Here is a 21013-nt window from a genome sequence, read left to right as displayed (position 1 = left end):
TTTGGAATTTAAAAAAAAAAAAAAAAACCCAGATTCGTTGGTGCTGTGTCGGGGGGGCGGGAGAGGCAAAAAAGAAAAAAAAAATTACAGAGCTTTCAGAATCTAGCCATTTTTAGGCATGATGTATTCTTATTGACCCAACACTTAAACAGGAAGCTACCAAAGGGAATCAAAAGTTCTACAATTCATTTTTTAGCTTGATGTTATATAAAGGGAGTGGTTCTGGTAACCATAAGGTTGATTAGTCAGGAAACTTATGTTTTAAATTAAAACTGGTCAAATGCCTTGAAAAGATAAAAGAACTTAAAACAATTCTCTTCTACTATCAGAGAAGAGGAGTTACTCAATAAAGTAGAGGAAATTATTTAAAGTAAAACAGCAGTTGGAAGGTTCAGAGAAAGCCAATATAAATCAGAAGAAAGTTTATGAGAAAAGCAAGAAATTAAATTAAAAAATGTACTAGTCTTTTAGACATCACGTTTTAAGAGAGACCAATAAACCCTAACACATCCAAATCAAAGGGTGATGATTAAAATATTAAACAACCTAAACTAGGAGGACGGAGCTTAAAAAATTAAAGTCAAAAGACCTGAGAAATGTTTAGCTTAGAGAAGAGACTCAGGGAAAGAAAATTGTTCTTCGATCTGTCAGTCTTGGATAGTTAACAGTGAAATAAATTTAGAGTCATATAAGGAAGAACTTTCTAACCATCAGAGTAACCTAAATATCAAATAAATTTTCTTGGTGTTGATGAGGTGTCTATCACTACCTTCATATGAAAGGCACAATAAACAGGCAGAGACGGTCTAAAGGTGCCATCAGGCCCAATGAGTATATATAGCTCTTCCACACCAAATATTTCCTGAGTATTGTTTCTAATGTTTTTTTCCATATTTTTATGGCAACCTTTTGCACCAAAATATTGCATAGTAGAGAATTTTAAACCACTGACATGAATAAATTATTATTTATAGAATTTTACAGAAATAGAAATTAAACAAGTGAACCCAGATTATCTCTTATCTCACATGAAGTTTATAGTTTGAATAGTAAAATGTGATAAGACATAAAAGACCTTTTGATATATTCTTAATAACAAATTGTTTCAGAAATAAATTGTTATAAAGGCCATGAGTAATTTTAGTCTTTGCTACCATCAGGAAGATGAGGTCACTGCTTGCTCTTCCTTCCTAGATCTAACAGTGACTTTCCCACATAGTAAGAATGTGACATGATGACATGCAAACCTTGTTGCTCAGAATTCTAGGAAATTAAAGGAAAAAAATTCCCCCAAAGTATGAACTCCCCGTGAAATTTATTTGTGATTAATCCAGAAAATACCAAGTTTACATGCACACTACAAATGATAGTTGCAGCATAAAGTCCTTCACAACAACAAATTGCATTAAAAAAACCCACAAGTCTCTAGATGACGTAAAATAGTTCAAAAAATCAGTACCAGACAGTGTGTAAATTTAGCATATCATAGCAAAAACCTGATGACCTTAAAACCCAGATCCCCTTAAGCCAAATTTGTTTTTGCCTTCCTTTACAGGAACCAAGAATCATTCAACTCATTCATGTTCTTCATGAATTCAAACCTTAAAATGAAAAGAATCCATTAGAAATCAATAATTTCGAAGCCAAGTGATTTATTTCCTACTTCCTTTTTTTGTCTTCAAATTAAGAAGTGTTGATTTATGTTTTATCTAAATTTTTATGTAAATTTGTTTGATTAAAGGGTCTTCTCCTAAAATTTGCATTTAAAAACCATTGGACAAGATGATCTTTATGATCCTCTATAGCTCTAAATTCTGTGAGAACATAAACTATGCCTGTCTTTCTATCTCCTATTTCCAATTCTCGGCAGTGCCTAACAGCGCTTAGGAAATATTGCCGCATAGATGAATGAATGAATAAATAAAAGGTGAATAAATACAATTCATAATTTTGTCCAATAAGGGATATGAGGAGCATTACCAAGAAATATCTTTTAACTGTTTCTCGGTAAACATTTGTTTATTCACTTATCAAGATTTTATTGAGCACTTTTGTGCACAGGTACTACTCTACACAGTTGAAACACATCAGAGAACCAAGTAGAAAAGGACAGACAATAGATAACAGACATAAATAAATGCTAATTTGGCGGAAGTTGATGACTGCTAAAGGCATTAATGGTAAAATATGGAACAGTGTAAAGGGGTTTAAGATGATCCAGGCACTGGAGGTAATAAATACAGGTTGTGGTAATAAATACTGTGGTATTTATTTATTTATTTTTTTTGAGTTGCCATCAATAAGAAATTTACTTGTTTAAAAAAGAAATCCAGATCACTGGAGGTAATAAATACAGGTTGTGGTAATAAATATCGTGGTCTTGGAAGATTTCCTCTTTTTTTTTTTTTGAGTTGCCATTAATAAGAAATTTACTTGTTTAAAAAAGAAATCCGAATACTGGCATTGTCCAGAAAAATTTAACAAGTTTATTTATAATTGTTATAAAGTTGAACTGCTGAAACTTGTTCACTGAAACATTTTGACTTTCATTAATGCTTTATGTCCCCGCATTTATATTAAAAATTCACAAACAAATGAAAATAGAAAAACTGCGAATACCTGATTTCTGTCCCCTATTTTTCCACTTGCAATCATATACTTAGGTACCTTTTGACCCCATGGGGCGGGGGGGGAAATATCTAAAATTTAAAACTGCCAATAACAGGAAGAAGAGTTTTTTGTTGTTTGTTTGTTTTTTTTAAAGAATGAAATGTTTCCCACTTGCAATCATATACTTAGGTACCTTTTGACCCCATAGGGGGTGGGGGGAAATGTCTAACATTTAGAACTGCCAATAACAGGAAGAAGAGGGGTTTTTTTGTTTTTTTGTTTTAAAGAATGAAATGTTTCCCGTCCTGGTGGATTCTTAAGCATGTTCTCCACGTATGTGCCGTGCTAGCTGGATGTCTTTTGGCATACGTGTTACATATTTGGCATTGTGTCTTCAAAAAGGCCAACCAGATAGGCCTCACTTGCCTCTTGCAAAGCACCAATAGCTGCACTCTAGAAGCACAGTTCTGTTTTGAAGTCCTGATCAATTTCTCGCACCAGACACTGGAAGGGAACTTTGTGAATCAGAGTTCAGTGGATTTTGATAATGTCTAATTTCACGGAGTGTCACAGTACCAGGCCTGTAACGATGAGGTTTCTTCACCCCTCCAGTAGAGGACGCACTCTTGTGAGCAGCTTTTGTAGCCAGTTGCTCCCTCAGTGCTTTACCACCGGTGGATTTGCAGGCCGTCTGCTTTCTAGGAGCCCTGGTATAGAGACCTCTTTACTTACCCACCTTCTTCGACTGGATCTTGGCAAGCTAGAGGCGATGCAGCAGCTTGGAAGATTTCTTTTTGAAAGTGACGTATGCTCACAGTTTTGAAGATGGTGATCAAATTTGTCATGCAGAATACCTGGCAGAAAAGAATTCTAGGCAGAAGATATAGATAGTGCAAAATTTCCAAAACAGAAGTACACATAGCATGATAAAGAACAGGAAGAAACTAATGTTTCTAGATTGGAGTGAGCAAATATGAAATAGTAGAAGATAAGGTTTTCTTAATCTGCTCAAACTGCCATAACAAAATATCACAGACTAGGTGGCTTACATACCCGAAATGTATTTTCTCACAGTTTTGAAGTTTAGAATCCCAAACTGAGCACATGCAGAGGTGATCCCTGGTGAGAACTCTCTGACTTATAGACAGTTGACTTCTCACTGTGTGCCTACATTGCCTTTCCTTGGTGTGTACATGCATAGATGGAGCGTGCGTGCTCACTGTCTCTCTCTTCTCTCTGTCTCTCTGTCTCTCTGTCTCTTTTCCCTCTCCCTCTCTCTCTCTCTTTCTCTTTTTATAAGACCATCAATACTAGGACCCCATCCTTATGACCTCATTTTACCTTAATTACCTCCTAAAGCTCTATCTCCAAATGCAGTCACATTGAGGGTTAGGATTTAACCCTAATATGAATTGGAGGTGAAGGCATAATTCAGTCCATAGCAGAGACCAACAAGGTAAAAGTTGAGGGCAGATTATGTAAGGCCTTGCATACCATTATAAAAACTTGAACTGATTATCTCTGGAATTCTCTGTATAGAGGAGTTTTATTAATCTATGTTCTATAAGGCCATAGAATTTTTTTCTTCACATATTTTTGGTTTTTAACTTGAGCTGAAATGGCAAGAGACAAAACTATGAAGATACTCAAGTTGAGTCTCAAATGTCAGCTTCGAATACTAGTTTTGAATATAATTGGAATAATTCGAGTGAATTTATTACTTGAATTCTATATCGCAAACCTTGGAATTATTGTCCTCTTAATTTAACATGCAAATCTATGCAGAAACACACAAAACAAGATTCGTAAAGCAGGTGAAATAGATCTTCAGGCTTTATGCTAGGGGTCAAAGAAAGGAGACAAGAGGCAAGGAACATAAATTCTTTAAGGAGAGTGTTTGTATAATCTAGTATGCCAAAATATATATTGAATGTATGTATATTGGTAAACTGACTAGTTAAGCCAAAAATGGGGTGAGACAGTGTTCAATTTAATTACAAAAAATCTTACTGCATACTGCATAAAGTATACTAATGGTCTAACAGATAATATACAAAGATGTCGAATTGCTACTAAAGATTAGCTATTCAACACATATGTGCCAGGAATTTTTGGCAGAATATCCTTCCATTTAGCCAGAAAGTAACCTATCTAGTGAAAAATCTAATTTGATATTTGTCCAATGTCATTAAGAAAAAAATAAATGCAAAGAGGAAACAAAGAAATTAAAAAATATTTTGTGTTCATAGATTGGAAGAATTAATATTGTTAAAATGTCCATATTACCCAAAGAAACCTACAGATTCAATGCTATCCTTATCAAAATCCCAATGACATTTATCATAGAAATAGAACAAAAAAATCTTAGAATTTGTATGACATAAGAAAAGACATCAAATAGCCAAAGAAATCCTGAGGGGGAAAAAAAGAACAAAGCCAGAGGTATCACACTCCCTGATTTCAAACTATATGATAAAGCTATAGTAAGCAAAACAGTATGGTATTGACAGAAAAACAGACACACAGACCAATGGAACAGAATTGAGAGCCCAGAAATAAACCACACATATATTTAACATGATTTATAACAAAGAGTCAAGCCATAAAATGGAGAAAGAACAACCTATTCAATATATGGTGTTGAGAAAAGAGGACATCCATATGCAAAGAATGAAATTAGTCCACTATCTCACACAATACACAAAAATAGATTAAAAACTTGAATGGATTAAAAAGACCTGAAATTATAAAATACATAGAAGAAACATAGGCACTAAGCTCCTACACATTGGTCTTAGGAATGTTTTTGTGAATTTGGCTCCAACAACAAGAGAAACAGAAACAAAAATAAATAAATGGGACCACATTAAATCTAAAAAGCTTCTGCACAACAGAGGAAACCATCAATAAAATAAAAGGCACCAAAACAAATGAGAGAAAATATTTGCAAATGATATTTCTGTTAAAGGGTTAATACCCAAATATATAAAGAACTCATACAACTCAATAATAATAAGAAAAAACAACCTGATTAAAATATGGTCAGAGGATCTGAATAGACATTTTTATTAAAAAAAAAATGCAGATGGCCAACAGGCACATGAAAAATGTTTAACATCACTAATTATTAGGAAAATGCAAATTCAAACCACAATGAGATATTACCTCATACCTGTTAGAATGACTATTATCAAAAAGAAAAGAAATAACAAGTGTTGGAAAGAATATAGAGAAAAGGGAACCCTCGTACATTGTTGGTAAGATTGTAAATTGGTGAAGCCACTATAGAAAACAATTTGGAGGTTCTTCAAAAAATTTAAGAATAGAAGTACTATATTATCAAGCTAGTCTACTTCTGGGTATTTATCAGAAGAATATGAAAACACAAATTTGGAAAGATATATGCACTTCTATGTTGATTGCAGCATTATTTATAATAGCCAAGATAGTAAAAAAAGTGTCCATCAACCAATGAATGGATGAAAAGGTAATACACACACACACACACACACACACACACACACACACATTGCGAGTAGTATATATGTACACAATGAAATACTACTCACAATAAAAAGATGAAATATTGTCATTTGCGACAACATGGATGGATTTTGTGGGGATTATGCTATGTGAAATAAGTCAGTGGGAAAAGGACAAAAATCAAAATTTCACTCATATATGGAATATAAAGCAAAGAGAAATGAATTAACAAACAAAACAAAACAAAAACAAACACAGATACAGATAATCATTGGTGGTTACCAGAAGAAAAGGGTGGGGAAGAGGGCAAAAGGGGTAAATAGGATCAAACGTGTGGTGAGAGATAGAAACTAGACTTTTGGTGGTGAACACTCCATAGAGTATACAGATGTCAAATCATAATTGCGCACCTGAAACATTTACTACTGTAAACCAATGTTATCTCAATAAAAAAAAAAGAAATGCAAGTAAAGAACATAGTTACTACTATACATTAGAATTACCAAAATTGAGCTATTTGTAAAAATTTTATAAGCATGTATTATTTTAAATCTTATATCATCATCACCATCATCATTAACAGTAACTCATAATGTTTTAATATAAAATGATGTTTTCTTATGTGATAGTATAGAATATTTCACCCAATGCAAATCTATGAGGAGAAAAGAAATTGCACATATTTTTTTGTAAGTCCAAGCAAGGTCTAAGAGATCAGCTGTATAATCTTCTCATTTTACAGGTGGAAAGAGACCCAGAGAGGTTAAATAGTGAAATGTAAAATTGAAGTGATTTGTTCTCACACAGATTTAATGGTTTCATTCTTATCTACCCATTCAACTCCAAATCTAGTCAAGCAAATAAATAAATAATAATTTAAACAAATAATTTAGAAAATGAGATTCACTAAAATATTGCTATTTGCTGTAAGCTTTACCAATAAATCACCGATTTCAACCCTAGGGAAGAGGAATACATTTTTCAAGATTATCTGACTACAAAATTTCTATTATTTGTGTGTTAGGTCTGCAACCTATTTTATTGGTTTGTTTTGCTTTAGATCTGCTAGGAAAAAAAACTGCGTAACTTTCCATCCTGTTTTAGATACATACCCCAAATCAGTTTTCCAACCATAAAGAGAGAAAGACATCAAAATAATATATTAACATCCGTGCATAGATTTCTCTAAACGAGAAATTTTATACAGGGTTGATCTGTGCTCTTTATCTACAATAGACCATGTTACCAAAAGAGTGCCTCAAGAACAATAAAAAAGAACACAAAAGACCTTTGTTATGACCCCATGTACCCAAGGGTCATTGTTCTATTGCAATCAGTGCTTATTGTTAGTTATAAGCTGGTGACTTCTATATCACTGTCATGAGTTATAACTCTGTAAGTAAAATGAAGCAAAGAAACCAGCAAAGCTGACCCAACAAAGACAGATATAAAATTAGCAGTGGACTAGAGATAACTTTATGCCAGTTGCTAAGGGCAACGTACAACTGATGGATAATCTAATAACGCACATTAAGCCACACTTATACTAAATAAGTTCACATCATTAATATCCGTAACAGCAGGGGCACCAAGCTGACTGAGGTAAGCAAAGGTGTTGATGATGACTATACCTTAGGGAAAGGCCTAACCACTTAATGACCTGATAGGAAGCATAACAGAAGGGGGAAAAGAACATTGTAGTTTCTGCTTCATTTGTCCTTACTTTTAACTTAAATAGCCCCTGTGAAACTCTATTTCTTTCCAATGCTGCCACATTTTACGTGTCCCTCTTATTGAAGGTAAAGGAGATATAACCTTATGAATATAAATTCTCCTGTCAGCAAGTCTCAATTTCTACTGTGTCCTGACTGTTCTTCCCGACTCATGTACTGCTTCTTTTCTATACTGATTGCCTGCCTTCTGCTCTACATTGGAATAAAGCGGGCAGGAGGGAAGGAGAAGAAAAGAAAATTGAGCGTTTGAGGAGGTTATACATATGCAAAGGCTATTCCTAACAAAATCATGAAGGCAAAAATAGTCCAGCAATTAACTACACTTTTAAAGTTATTATTCTCTGTTCCCAGGTTACAGTGATGTGGCTAGCGAGATCATTTTCTACGGCATGCCAAATCTGGATCTTTATTTGTCCCTCTTCCCCATGAATACACTTACCATCATCCTTTTAGGAGCCAATTGACTTAATAACTTAATAACTGTTGACAATTAATTTGAGTATTCTTGATAGAAAATGCTTTGTCTAGAAGGAGTGAATCAAGCAGAGCAATTTCAGACCTCATGACAGATTCTAGGGTATGGAGCAGAGATAGCTTGAGCATGGGGCATTGTATATTCCTTAAATAATACCCTCTAGCAGTCAGCAGCTCTATATCCTGCAGAATCGACTTGACCTATATGAAATCACAGAGCCAGCAAATGTTAGAATTCTCAAGGACCTTAGAGATTATCTAGTCAACCACTTTTGTTTTGCATTTGATAATTTAAGAGTTTGCCCAAAGTCAGTCAAAAGTGATTATAACTACAGTGGTCTTATGTCATTCTCAACAAATAATAACCTCAGACACAAGAAGGTGCTTTGAGACTTGTCAATGAAAAATGTGGGCTCTGGATTCAGGCTGCCTAAGTTTGAATCCTGGTTCCAGAATTTACTAAGGCTTTCTGACCGAACAAGTTACTTAACCTCCCTGTACCTCTTTCTTCATCTGCAAAATTGGATTAATAAAACAATCTACTTCACTGGGATAATAGAATGACTGTAAAGATTTAATAAAGTAATAAGTATAAAGCACTAATAATAGCTTGGAACATAAGTGCTCAATAAATTTTATACTATTTTTAAAGAAATGGCAAAAAAGTTTGTGCTTAGTGCTGTCTTCTAATTTGTTCTTTTATCTTTTCTCTAAATCTTCCTCATCCCATCTTTCTCCCAAACTCACTGCTATATTCCAAAAACCCTTCATTAAGGCCAAGACATAGTTTTGTTCGATGCAGTAAATACGATTTCTAAAACAATGCCAGACATGTAGTAGAAGGCACTCGATAAACACTTATAGAATAAATGTACACTAGATCTGAAATATCTAATAAGAGACATTGTGGTTTTTGAAATTTTTCGGAAAAGTCAATATGTATCTCTTTCTTTTATTTTTTTCTTTTGTTTTAACAATTTATTCCTAAAGTATTTTTGGAATTCTGCCTTTCCCTCTATGATCCCCAATGGCTGTAGCTAGCTCACCTTTACACATTTCAAGAACCTGGGAACCAAAATGCTCTGTGTTTATATCATATAAGAAGGCATGGTAATGCCCCATCATCACAGCACAAAGCACAATGCTTTATCATCTCCAGAAACTATTATGGCTGAATGGAGTTAAAATCATTTAAATTTTAAAGTTTAGGGTTGGAGTCTGAAGTTCACTATTAACCATCTGTGTGAACTTGGACAACTCATAGTCTTTCTGGGCCTCGATTTCTATCTTTATAAAAATAAAAAGATTAATTTAGATGATTTATCTTAAAGTTTCCTTTAATTCTTAAGACCCTAATCTCTATAACTAGAAAGGATGGGTGCTTTGTAGAGAACAAGCTTCAATATATGTATTTTTGATATACTAAATTTTACTTTAACAGCATTTACTCTGAAATCTGTAGAAACTCATAATCTTTGCCCATCATAATTCTAGAGAGACCTCATTGTTGTATCCTATAGACTATGGCTTCCAATTCACTCCAGTTAGACTTCCAGTTAAACTAATTGGAAGTCCTAGGAATGGACAACACATTAACAAGACTTGGAAAGTGAGAAGAAACATTATAAAGGTATTTCTGACATGATTTCATGTTCAAGAACTCTGATGTTGCGGTTCCTGTCTATTTGAGACATCTTATTGAACATAAAGGACACAAGGTTAGTAATGCTATTTGTGAGGTCAGGGCCTACCTGACTAATTCCTTTATTCTTCTGTATTAAACTTTCCTTTTTCACTCTAACCCAAGTATGAGCTTAGGGCAACTTAGAGGAAACTCGCTTTGTAGTTTCTCTGTCCTCAGCTTCCCCATCTATAAAATTGTAAAACAATGACAATAATTATATCTTATTGACTTGTTATGAGTATCAAGAGGAAATATGACTGCAAATTTACTGTGTAAAAAGCTAGTCTATGAAATTTTCAGTATTTTATGAGTTTGCGTACTCCATCAGTCTCTTTTTCTTTCGTGTCAATTTTGCTCCTCTAATCCAATGCTAGAATCTTTAAAAATAAAAATTACATCATTTTAGTGAACCAAGCATTGAAAGAAGTAGCAAAAAACCTAATATCCGTCTTAACTGACCAGTAGTCACATTAATGTGTAACCCATAACCTTAAATGAGTCATTTAGACTTTCTGAGACTTGGGTTTTGTTTTGTTTTGTTTTAATCTGTAAATTAGGAATACCGCTCTGTCTAGTATGATGATCACAAGTAATAATGTAGGTGAAATATTTTTAACAGTAAATTTCTTTTCAAATGAAGCACACATTATTATTCTATAGACCTCATTGTGTAATTCTAGGTACATATTAAGCACTAAATAAGAATTTTGACAATATAGAATATTAGAGTGGGCAAGGATTAACTGTGGAGATTAACTAATCTAATCCTCATATTTTTTTCAGGTGAAGAGACTTATTTTTTAAATTATTTCTTCTATAAAATTAAACTAACCTGCCTTTAAATAAAAAAATATATAAATTTAATGTTTTAAGAGTTAAACTAAGACATACATGTTAATATATTGACTGATAGTGTACTTTTTTCTTCCAAAAATTTCTGGGATTCTGGACTTGTAATGATACAGGAGTGGATGGAGTGATCCCCTCGTGTTCTTTAAGCCAGAAGAAAAATAAAATGATATTGTATTGACCTACAACGATTTCTGAATATAAAATAAGAAATCTCTATCTAAAAAATGAAAGACATGATGGTACTAGTACAAGTTATAGCTGAGGAATAAATGGGCACTACAGATACTTTGTCACATAATAGAAATCTCTGATCTACAGTAGATCATAATGAGACCATCTATCGAATCTGGTTGGCCATTGATTCTGTGATCTCTAATAGGAGTTCCACTGTAAATTAATTTGAAACTCATTTTATAAATTTCAGTCTTTGTACTGTTCAAAACACTAAACCCGACATTGCCTTAAAGAACTACCCCTTACAGTATCAGTAATGTCTCTAATCAATCGGTTAACGGAGGTACCTCAGACTCAGTTTCAGCCAATTACTTACAGAGAAGTCAGTGCAGTGCCTCACTTAAGACAGCACAATACGGCCAGGGCAGATAATTTAAATCTAAAGCTTCTTAAGCCAGCTGCTTCATTAAGAGGTAAGCTAGTAACTGATATCTTTAATTTAACACTCTTTTCGAGAGATCTCCCAGCAACCGGGATGTGTGCCAGAGTAATAACCTCATAAAAAAAAAATTAAAAAAAAAAAAAAAAAGAAGAAGAAGAAGAAGAAGTAAAACAGGCTCGAAAGAGGGTAGTGGAGAAATAAAAGAAATTGATCTAGGGTTATTTTTCATAACCCAAATGACTCACTTGGTAGCCGCCCAATACTAAACCTAAATTCAAATGCTTTGAAAGAGAAGGAATTGATTGTAAAAGAGGATGTGAGACCTATAGAAATTCAAGTTAGCAGTATAAAGATGAAAATGGCCAAAAATAGAGCACTCTCTGAAGACAAGAAATATAATGGAAATTTTTGGTATTTCTGTATATGATTTTATTATCTGTTTTTTAGTAAAAGTATATTGAGTCCACATTATGCTGTGAAGCCAGTATAGTGCTGAACACCATAGGTGATTCAGATGGAGATAAGGCTAAAGAAGAGGAAAAGATCAGTTAATACAAGGTGAGATGCATTAATATGCTCAGATATGAATAAATAGAATAAGTTCAGAAAAGAAAGAGCATAGTGTGGATAGGTCTTCAAAAAAATTTTGCTTGCATACCAGCTAAAAGATTTTTGTCATGTTTAATGGGTTGCATAGAATATAATTTATGGTATATTTTAAGGACTAACATTTATTAAATAAAACAGCTAGAACATTTTGTACAAAGTATCCAAAAGTACCTAAATATCATGGCAATTTGATACCAAATGAATCCATTTTAAAAGCCAGAAATTTTATATTATTTCATTTACTTCTTGGGTTCATATTTTCATTTCAGTTACCATAAAAATTATCTTATCTTTTTTATGCTTATCTTCCCTGTCAAAAATATGAATGTAAATTAAAATTTTTATTTTGATTAAATTTCCCTTGACTTAATATCTTTGACTTTAATACTCCATAATCTCTTTGATCTAATATCATACAATTGATTGAAAACATTAATTATTATTTATTAACTATAAAAAGTAAACTTTATTAAAATAATTTTTATCTAAATGAGGTTATTATTTTTAATTAGTTCACGTATCATAAAAGAATACAACTTATTGGTAAAATGTTAGTGAAATCATTAACATGTCTATTTCTATTTTTTGTTTGCTTTAAAAATCTACTGAGAAAATTTGTCCTTCTAAGCAAATAGATGTGAATAGAAGAACTCCTCAATTCTTTGAACATTTTCTGAGGTACATATCAAAAATCACATTGTGAACTCAATTAGGTCTTTCTTCAATTTAGTTGTAAGTAACAATTGAGTCAATAAATTCATATTATTCAGTCATTAGAATCTTTTAGTTTCAGGAAAGGGTTTACTAACACATCAAAACTGTTAACTAGACCTATTCCTCTTTCATTTAGAGGCACCTGATTTGACTTGATTCATACGAAACTAGGAAAAACTTTTAAAATGCTTATGTCATCACGTGCTTTAAATACAATTCCATCAAAAGCTTAGAGAGGCAGATTTAGTTCATTAAATTTGTGGAAAATGCCCATCATGTGACCTTATTGGTATGAATTAAAGCCATATTCATTTTCAAATCAACCAGCCAAGTCAGATTTAATTTGAAGCACAACAATCTGACTTCATTTTTCAATCCAGATAAATATGTTAATATTCATGCCCATGACAAGTAGCTAACTTCTGAATTTTCCAAGTAAGTAGGTTAGTAGATGATAGATGATGGTGCATAGTTAAGTCATAGAACTTTGTCTTAGGTTTGCTTCTGGAAAAGTGTAAGCCACTTTAGTATTTCTTTCTAATACTTTCTTTTGTTTGCTTTCATGAGTCTCTCGCTGAAGATTGATACATTCTTTAAGGAAAGTCAGAAGATGATATAAGATAGATAGTTAAAAGGAAATTGCTATAATTCCCAGTGCTCCACACTAAAATAAATTTAAATTAAGACATCCAACCATATTCCAAAATATTCCAATTTTAATTCTACATTTGTTCATTAATAGCAATATATGACAGTAACCAAATATTCTATTTCTATACATATAATTTCAAAGATATTTTAATAGCATGGATTATTGATCATCTACATCCATAAAGGGAGGTAATAGTGGGACAGCACCAAAAGGGCAGATTAACCAAATATATCACCTTTGGAAAATATGACTTAATCATTAAAGTGACTATAGCACTAACACTCTATATTTCATAACGTTTATAATCTGTAAAGTGTTTTGCCATCAGTATCAGTCCAGATCCAGCTAGATAACAGAAACTTCTCTTGGTCTTTCACAATGAAGGGATTTAATACAGTGAAACTGGTGTGTAGCTAATAGGACAATTGGGAAGCCATATAAGAGATGGTGAGGCAAGGAAGAGATAGGAAAAGGATAGAAGCTGCTACCCCTAGGGCTAGAGGGACAACAAGAGAAGATGGTAATACCAGAGCCCAGAAGAGGAACCATCTGGCAAAAATGCACACCCAGTGGGAACTGTCCTGCCAGTTTGGACCACAGAAGAAATGGTTAGTTTTTACAGGTTGGAACCAAGGAGGAGCCTCAGTCAGATATTCTACCTAAAGAAGAGTGGACAGAAGGGCAACACCCAGGCTTTCCCATAATTTACATCATTGACTTTTCTAAAACTGCTTCTCATTGGCTGAAACTATGCAGAAGTCAGAAAGCAAGCTTGCAGTTTGGCTCAATACAGAGAAACGAGGAAAGAACAGAGACCAGATTAGAAAGCAAATAGGTAATTGGCAGGTACAGTATCCATCATTTGATTCTTATAATCATTTTAGTAGATAGACAACATATTGCAAGGATTCATTTGTTCCTTTATTTTAATTCATTTTTTTTTTTTATAAAGATAAGGCCACTGGAATTTAGAAAGCTTCCAAGAGTTGGATCTGACTCTCAAACTCAGACATTTTATTCCAGGGATCTTTCAATTGCAACACAAACCTTAATATATCATTTTAACCTTTCAGATTTTGGTTTATGGTGGAAAGTAAGCCTTGTGGACATTTGGGTTTAAAATAAGGAAAAGACTGAACAAAATGAGCCTAGTGATCTTTAGTTTACTGTACTGAGATTATTCATGCTGTTTGCAAATCAAAAAGCTAACAATAAAGTTAGTAATTAAGTGTATAATAAACATTTATGGTGTTAAAGAACCTTTGGCTAGGACTATTGTTTATATTCTCAGCAGAGAAAGAAAAATCCAGATTCATTAATGACTTAATGCTGCCCCAGCCTTGTCACTAGCCTATAGCCACAAAAGCATATTCTCAGAGGTATTATCTGAAATGATATAAAGGTAGTTTACTATGGGAACAGTTTCTCTTACAGCCTCTGCTATAGCTCTTTGCAATATAATATGATAGTCTAGAAGAAAAGAAATAATACCAACTATAAGAATTATTAAGTAGGAGCTTCTGTGTCTCTGAAATTGAGTGTGCATGTGCATGTCAGTATGTGTCATGGCTGTGTTTTAATTGTTGATCTGCAATAACTATTGCATTATTAGGATGCACAGAAAGATTTTATATTGGATAACTCTTTTTCTTTTATCACACATTTTATTCTGATCTGAACTTAGAAATTCTGAATCCTCCCACAGAGAAGAAGGAGAAAATAGAAAATGGCACACATTCATTAGCCATTCCTTCTAAATACTGGTTATTCTAAATCATGCTACGGACTCAGCAAATTTTACACTTAATGAAACAATTCTCTGCTCTGGACTCCCATGAATTGTTAAAGGCAAATATCCATATGATTTATTATATTACCAAGCAGAACCCTCTAAACCAAGAGAATCAGGAAAAATATCACTGATGATCAGAATTTTTGTCTGAAACATATTCAATGCTGTCTGCTATTGACACTCAGGAGGTGACACTAAGGGAATGGAGCAGTTAACATAAACATTGCCACAATTAATTATTATACCATTTCCAGGGCTTTGAAAACAGAATCCAATGTCAGAAGAGCCTGAGCACCCACAGAAGGCAATTAATCCAACATTTTCCCAGTGGTATACAGGGCAATGCACAGTTTTTGCAATCTAGAGAAAGTTTAGCATCTCTTATGAGTCTGAAACCTGTGAGCAGTGAAGAGAATTCTGAGATAATGCCTAGCCAATTTCTTGCAAAGTCATCCAAGAATGATTGGTAGTGTCATTGTCAATGATAATAGCATCTATCTGAAGAACAGAAGGAAGCAAAATTATGAAACTCTTGTTTTTCTTTTTAATTAGCAATATTACTGGAGGCTCCATATATTTTTTTTTTCATTCGTCATGAATGATTCCATGTTTTGTGGGCTATTGTAATACTGAAGCTAGATTTTATTAAAAGAGTGACTATTCTCAGTTAAATTTATTCTGCATGGATCAAACCAAATTCATTTTGGTATTAATTTTCTATGCTGCTAACAAATTACCATAAACTTCAATGGCTCAAAACAACACAAATTTATTATGTCATAGTTTCTGTAGGTCAGGAATCCAGACATGGGTTAGCTGGGTCCCGTGCTGAGGGTCTCATGGTTTGAATTCAAGGTGTTAACCAGGCTCCGATCTCATCCGAGGCTCAGGGTTCTCTTCCAAACTCACAGATTGTTTGTTGGTAGAATTCATTTTCCTGTGGTTTGATGGCTGAGGCCCTGATTTCCATGCTAGCTATCTGCTGAGCACCACTCTCACTTCCTAGAAGCTGCCTTAGGCTCTTGCCTTGTGGCTCCCTCCTTTACAATGTGCTGTTTACTTTCTTCTTAGTCAGCAGATTAGAATCTCTGACACTTCACCTTATGTTAATGGGCTCATCCAATTAAGTTAAACCCACCCCAGATAATTGTCTTGATTTAACTCTTAATCAACTGATAAATAACATAATCTTAAGAATGGTATATCATCATATTCACATAGAAAGTGTATACATCAAGGATCATTTATCTTGGAGACTATCTTAGAATTCTACCTATCACAATTTTCATGACTTCATTGCAGATTTTATATTTCAGTATTTGTAAGAAGACTTCATTGCAGATTTTATATTTCAGTATTTGTAAGAAGACCAGATATTTCAAGAAAAGATTTTTGCTATTTTGCTATCATAGCTACCATAAATTATAACTTTACATAAAGTTTGAGATTATTAAAAATAATCACAGCTGAATATATTTATACAAACATATAATTGATGAACACATATGTATATTCTGTATTAAATCAAACACGCCAAGTCAAATGCAAGGTATTAACTATATATTTCCTTTTTTTCCATGATCTGAGAAATCCTATATTGATAATTATCACTTTTAACATATAAAATCTTAAACATAAGTATCAGCTCTATTACAATGAGTATATAAGTAGGCACAACATGGTATTATTTGGTTGTAAGCATGTTTACCTAGGGCAAATGGTAAATGAGTACATAGTTTTAAGTTCGAAAAGTAAGGACAAAACTAGAACTTTGACTCAAGGTCAAGTGTGGCGCTTAATCAAGTGTGGTACATAGTACATTAATACTGGCTCTGATTTGGTTCGAATACATAAGCTTTTGATGTCTCATATGCAAATGTTTGTAACTAACAAAAGAGCTAAAATTTTAGGTTACACCATGATTTAAAAGAAATGTTTTGATTTTAGTGTTTTTATGGTGTTTCTCAAATAGCACTTATCAAAATGAACAATATTCTTAGCAAATAAGCATCATGAAATAAAATGGAATGGTGCCCATTCTGCAAATTAGAGACAATGTTGATCTAATTTGTGGTAGATTGTTAAACAGCAATGTATGAAGTATAATCTTTAATCTTTCAAGTATTTTCTTAGGGAAAGCAAGAAAGAAGTGATTATTACCTGTCTGTTCTTCAAAGAAAGAAGAAACAGCAAGTCTGATGTTTTCAAACAGGCAAATGAAATCATTTAGTATGTTTTAAATAGCAAAATAGTGGTCTTGGAAGGAAATTCAGATATGTGAAAATAGTTGTGAACTGCCAAGTGATTTCTTTAACTAGTAGAGAATGGTGAGTGTTTCTGGGTGTATCTATACTTACAGAATAATTTCAACTCTACTCACAGACACTAATGAAAGAAATGCTATGTAAAAGTTTGCCACTGTGGTTATTGCTCAAATGCTATGTGGTTGCTCTAAATTAATGATATTTAAACAATTTCCTCAGTCATTTTATTTCACAACTGAAAGGAAGATACATTTTAAGAGCATACTGTTTTTATTCCTTTAAACCAAATGCTCCTCATAATACAAAACAGCACTCAGTGATCCGTGCAGGCTTCCATTTATAATATTAACAGAAGACATGTTCCATGCTAATCCATCTCATTAATATTAAAGAAAGGACTCCAAGACTGGTGAGCACTTAATCATTTGCAATTAGCACCTAACTGTTAATTCTATGGAGGGCTCTTAGGGAGAGAAGCAGAAGAAGTAGCTCCCGTTTGCTAAATGTTAGTTGATTTAACTTAGAGTATTTAATTCTGGGAAAACTCAGCAATTAGAACAATTCATGTAGCTAGACAACTTTAATAGATCAGTTAAAAATAAAAGAATCCCCAACTGAGAGACATGACAAGATATACATTTTGGAAATGGACATGACATAGCCATTTCGCTAATTTATTTTATTAGGTTCTATGTACATCTAGGCCAATGAATTTGGCATCTAAGCAGAGATGAGTAAATTTCCAGTTCAGACTACCTCAACACAGATCCCAAAATCCAATTAGCAGAATGGGCAGCTTGTCTGGTTTGGCTCCAACTAGAGCAGCTTGCTTCCTCGATGTCAACTCAACCTGAAAAAAGGAATAACTGTGAGTTTCCTACTTTAAGACTCAAAAGAATGTCAAGACCCAGAATAAGAGCTCTATGCCAATGACTCTGAGCAAAACCAAGCTTCCAACTGTGATGCAGTCTTTTTGCTTTCCTTCTACATTTATCCTGCTATTTATTGGGCTCTCCCTCCCAGATCTGAAATCTGCCTTTTTTCTAGGGGCAGCTCCTATTATCAATTGTTGGTTGCAAACTTCTTGGAAGAATCAAAGGCACTGGGAGAATCTATTACAGAGCATCAAAGGGGACTCTACCATTGGATAGACAAGCATACTTTAAGAAAAGGAATCTGTTTGCACCATCATGCTGACTCAATTCCTCTTAAAGCTACTTCCAGCACTACTTTTTTTTTTTTTTTAACTGAAGAAAAGCCCAGGTTGGCAAGATTCCTTAAAAGGCAGCAATATTCCCTGAAATTAGCAGAGACAGGCTTGTCCATCTCTTCTGTTAATATCATTTACTCAACTGGTAGTGATGGAATGCCCCAGGACATACCACACCAAATGTTGTCAACCTTTAGCACCAGTTCCACTGCCAAATCTAGCAAATTAACCAGATTTAACTAAGCACAATTCTGACAGTTTCTAATTACTGTGACAGTCAAGGCATTTTTAAATTGATCTACTTATTTAACATTTTCATAAAGTCTTATCCTGCAACCTCACCACCTTTCCCATGCACTTTTCTCATTTTATAATGTGTTGTTATACGTCAGTTATTCTTCTTCCTTTCTATGTATTTTGTTGTTTTTGTGGCTTTCTTCATCCTAGTCTTAAACTTGACTGCTTCTATCCACATTTGATAAGGCCACCTGCTAACTTTGCCAAATGGTAGGCTCTTTACAGCATCTCTCCAGATGTATATGGGTAATACAGCTGCATAGCCATTACAGATGGCATGGAGAAATCTATTTTCAGCCTTCTGCCTTACAATATATCTTAATATTTACCAGCTGTATTGAAGTGTTTTAGATGTTAAGGACTTGGATGAAAAAACATGGATAAAGCAAAAAAAGTCATCACCAACAGACACGTAATAGCCATAAGGCTCCCCCTGACATAGGATAAACCAGAAGAAGCACTCCAAATGAGTCCTATTGAACAACTAAGTGCATAGACAGAAGAGTAGTATGTAGATGATACCTAAAAATAGGTTCCATATGCGGTAAATCGCATGTTCCAGGTTTTGAGGTTCTAGACTTACCTGGAGACACTCTGAGAAAGCCTTTCATTCCAAGGGCAGAGCTGGAGAATCTTTGTGAGATTTCATGATGAAGAGTGATATATACTAGGAGGATAAGAAACATAGAGTAATGGATCATGTATTTAATTTTGTCTCAGTTACCTACTTGCAAGTTTCCTTGTGCAAGGTTGTGAACCTATTTAAGACCATTTCCTCACCTGTAAGATTAGAATAATAACAACGTTTACATCATAGGGTTCTGTGAGGTATACTTAGTATGGTGCCTGGCACATAACACATGCTCATAAGTGACAATTATCAAAATTACTATTATTTTAGGTAAACATTTAGATAGGTGGCTTCTGGCATTCTTTTCCTTGATATATAGAAAGTCCAGAAATTTTCTCTCAACTATTCTTTGAAAAACAGACAGGGAATAGTTAGATTTCAAAAGGCTCCACTGCCAGCTGCGTGCAACATAAAAGGAAAAAGATGTCAACCAGACAAATAAGTAAGGAAAGGTGACATTTAGCTGGAAAGTAAGATTTGTCTTAGGTTAGCCACTATCATGAACTCTAGAAGTACATTTTGACATGTGTGTAATTGAACAGGTTTCGATTTTTGTGTGCCTACTGTCTCTCAGAAAGTTCACTAATCTATTATTCAGTTATGATGTGTAGATAGCAAAATTAATGAAATTAGAATGCTTCTTTTCTTTCTAACAATTTATACTTTACAAAGTTAGGCAATGAGGAAAGGACATAGAAGTAGGGTTTAAATTCCAATTGAACTGGTACTTGCTGTGAGATATTGACCAAATTTTGTAACTTCTCAAAGACTTAATTTCTGCATCTATAAAATGGGGAACTAATGCCTATTTTGCAATAGTTATTGAAAAGATAAATAATTCCTTTAAAATGCCTTGCTAGTTTTCTGGAACATAATAGCATTCTCTAAATAATAATGGTTATTACCACACTTATAATTCTCTATCAGATTTCCATTGCTGTGTAACAAATTTCTATAAATGTAACAACTTAGAACAACACCCATGTATTAGGTCACAGTTCTGTATGTCAGAAGTCCAGACATGGAGTGGCTGGATTTGCTGTTCGGAATCTTAAAAAACTAAAAGAAAGGAGTCTTTCTTTTATCTGGAGTTCAAGCTTCTCTTCTCAGGTCATGTGACTGTAGCAGAATTTACAGCTACAAGACTAAGATCTCTGTTTCCTTCCTGGTTGTCAGCTTTCAGCCAGCCACTCTTAGCTCTTGTGGCACCCACATTCCTTGACATATGGTCCCTTTCATCTTCAAAGCTAGCAGTGGAGACTCTCCTTTGCATTGAATCCTTCTCATACTTCGGATGACTCTCTTTTGCCAGGAAGAACTCCATCTTATTTATGGCTCACCTGATTAGGCCCAAAAAGCATAATTTCCTTTACTTAGCCAACTGATTTGGGA

The 21013-nt window shown here is 33.8% G+C and overlaps 1 pseudogene; it reads right to left on the bottom strand.

Annotated features, from left to right (window-relative positions):
* Positions 1–2926: 2926 nt before the first annotated feature.
* On the bottom strand, positions 2927–20945 carry LOC107196210 (annotated as a pseudogene).
* Positions 20946–21013: the final 68 nt, after the last annotated feature.

The sequence above is a fragment of the Pteropus alecto genome, unplaced genomic scaffold, assembly GCF_000325575.1.
Source record: "Pteropus alecto unplaced genomic scaffold, ASM32557v1 scaffold25, whole genome shotgun sequence".
Classification (NCBI taxonomy): domain Eukaryota; kingdom Metazoa; phylum Chordata; class Mammalia; order Chiroptera; family Pteropodidae; genus Pteropus; species Pteropus alecto.
This window is presented reverse-complemented; position numbering and strand designations above follow the sequence as displayed.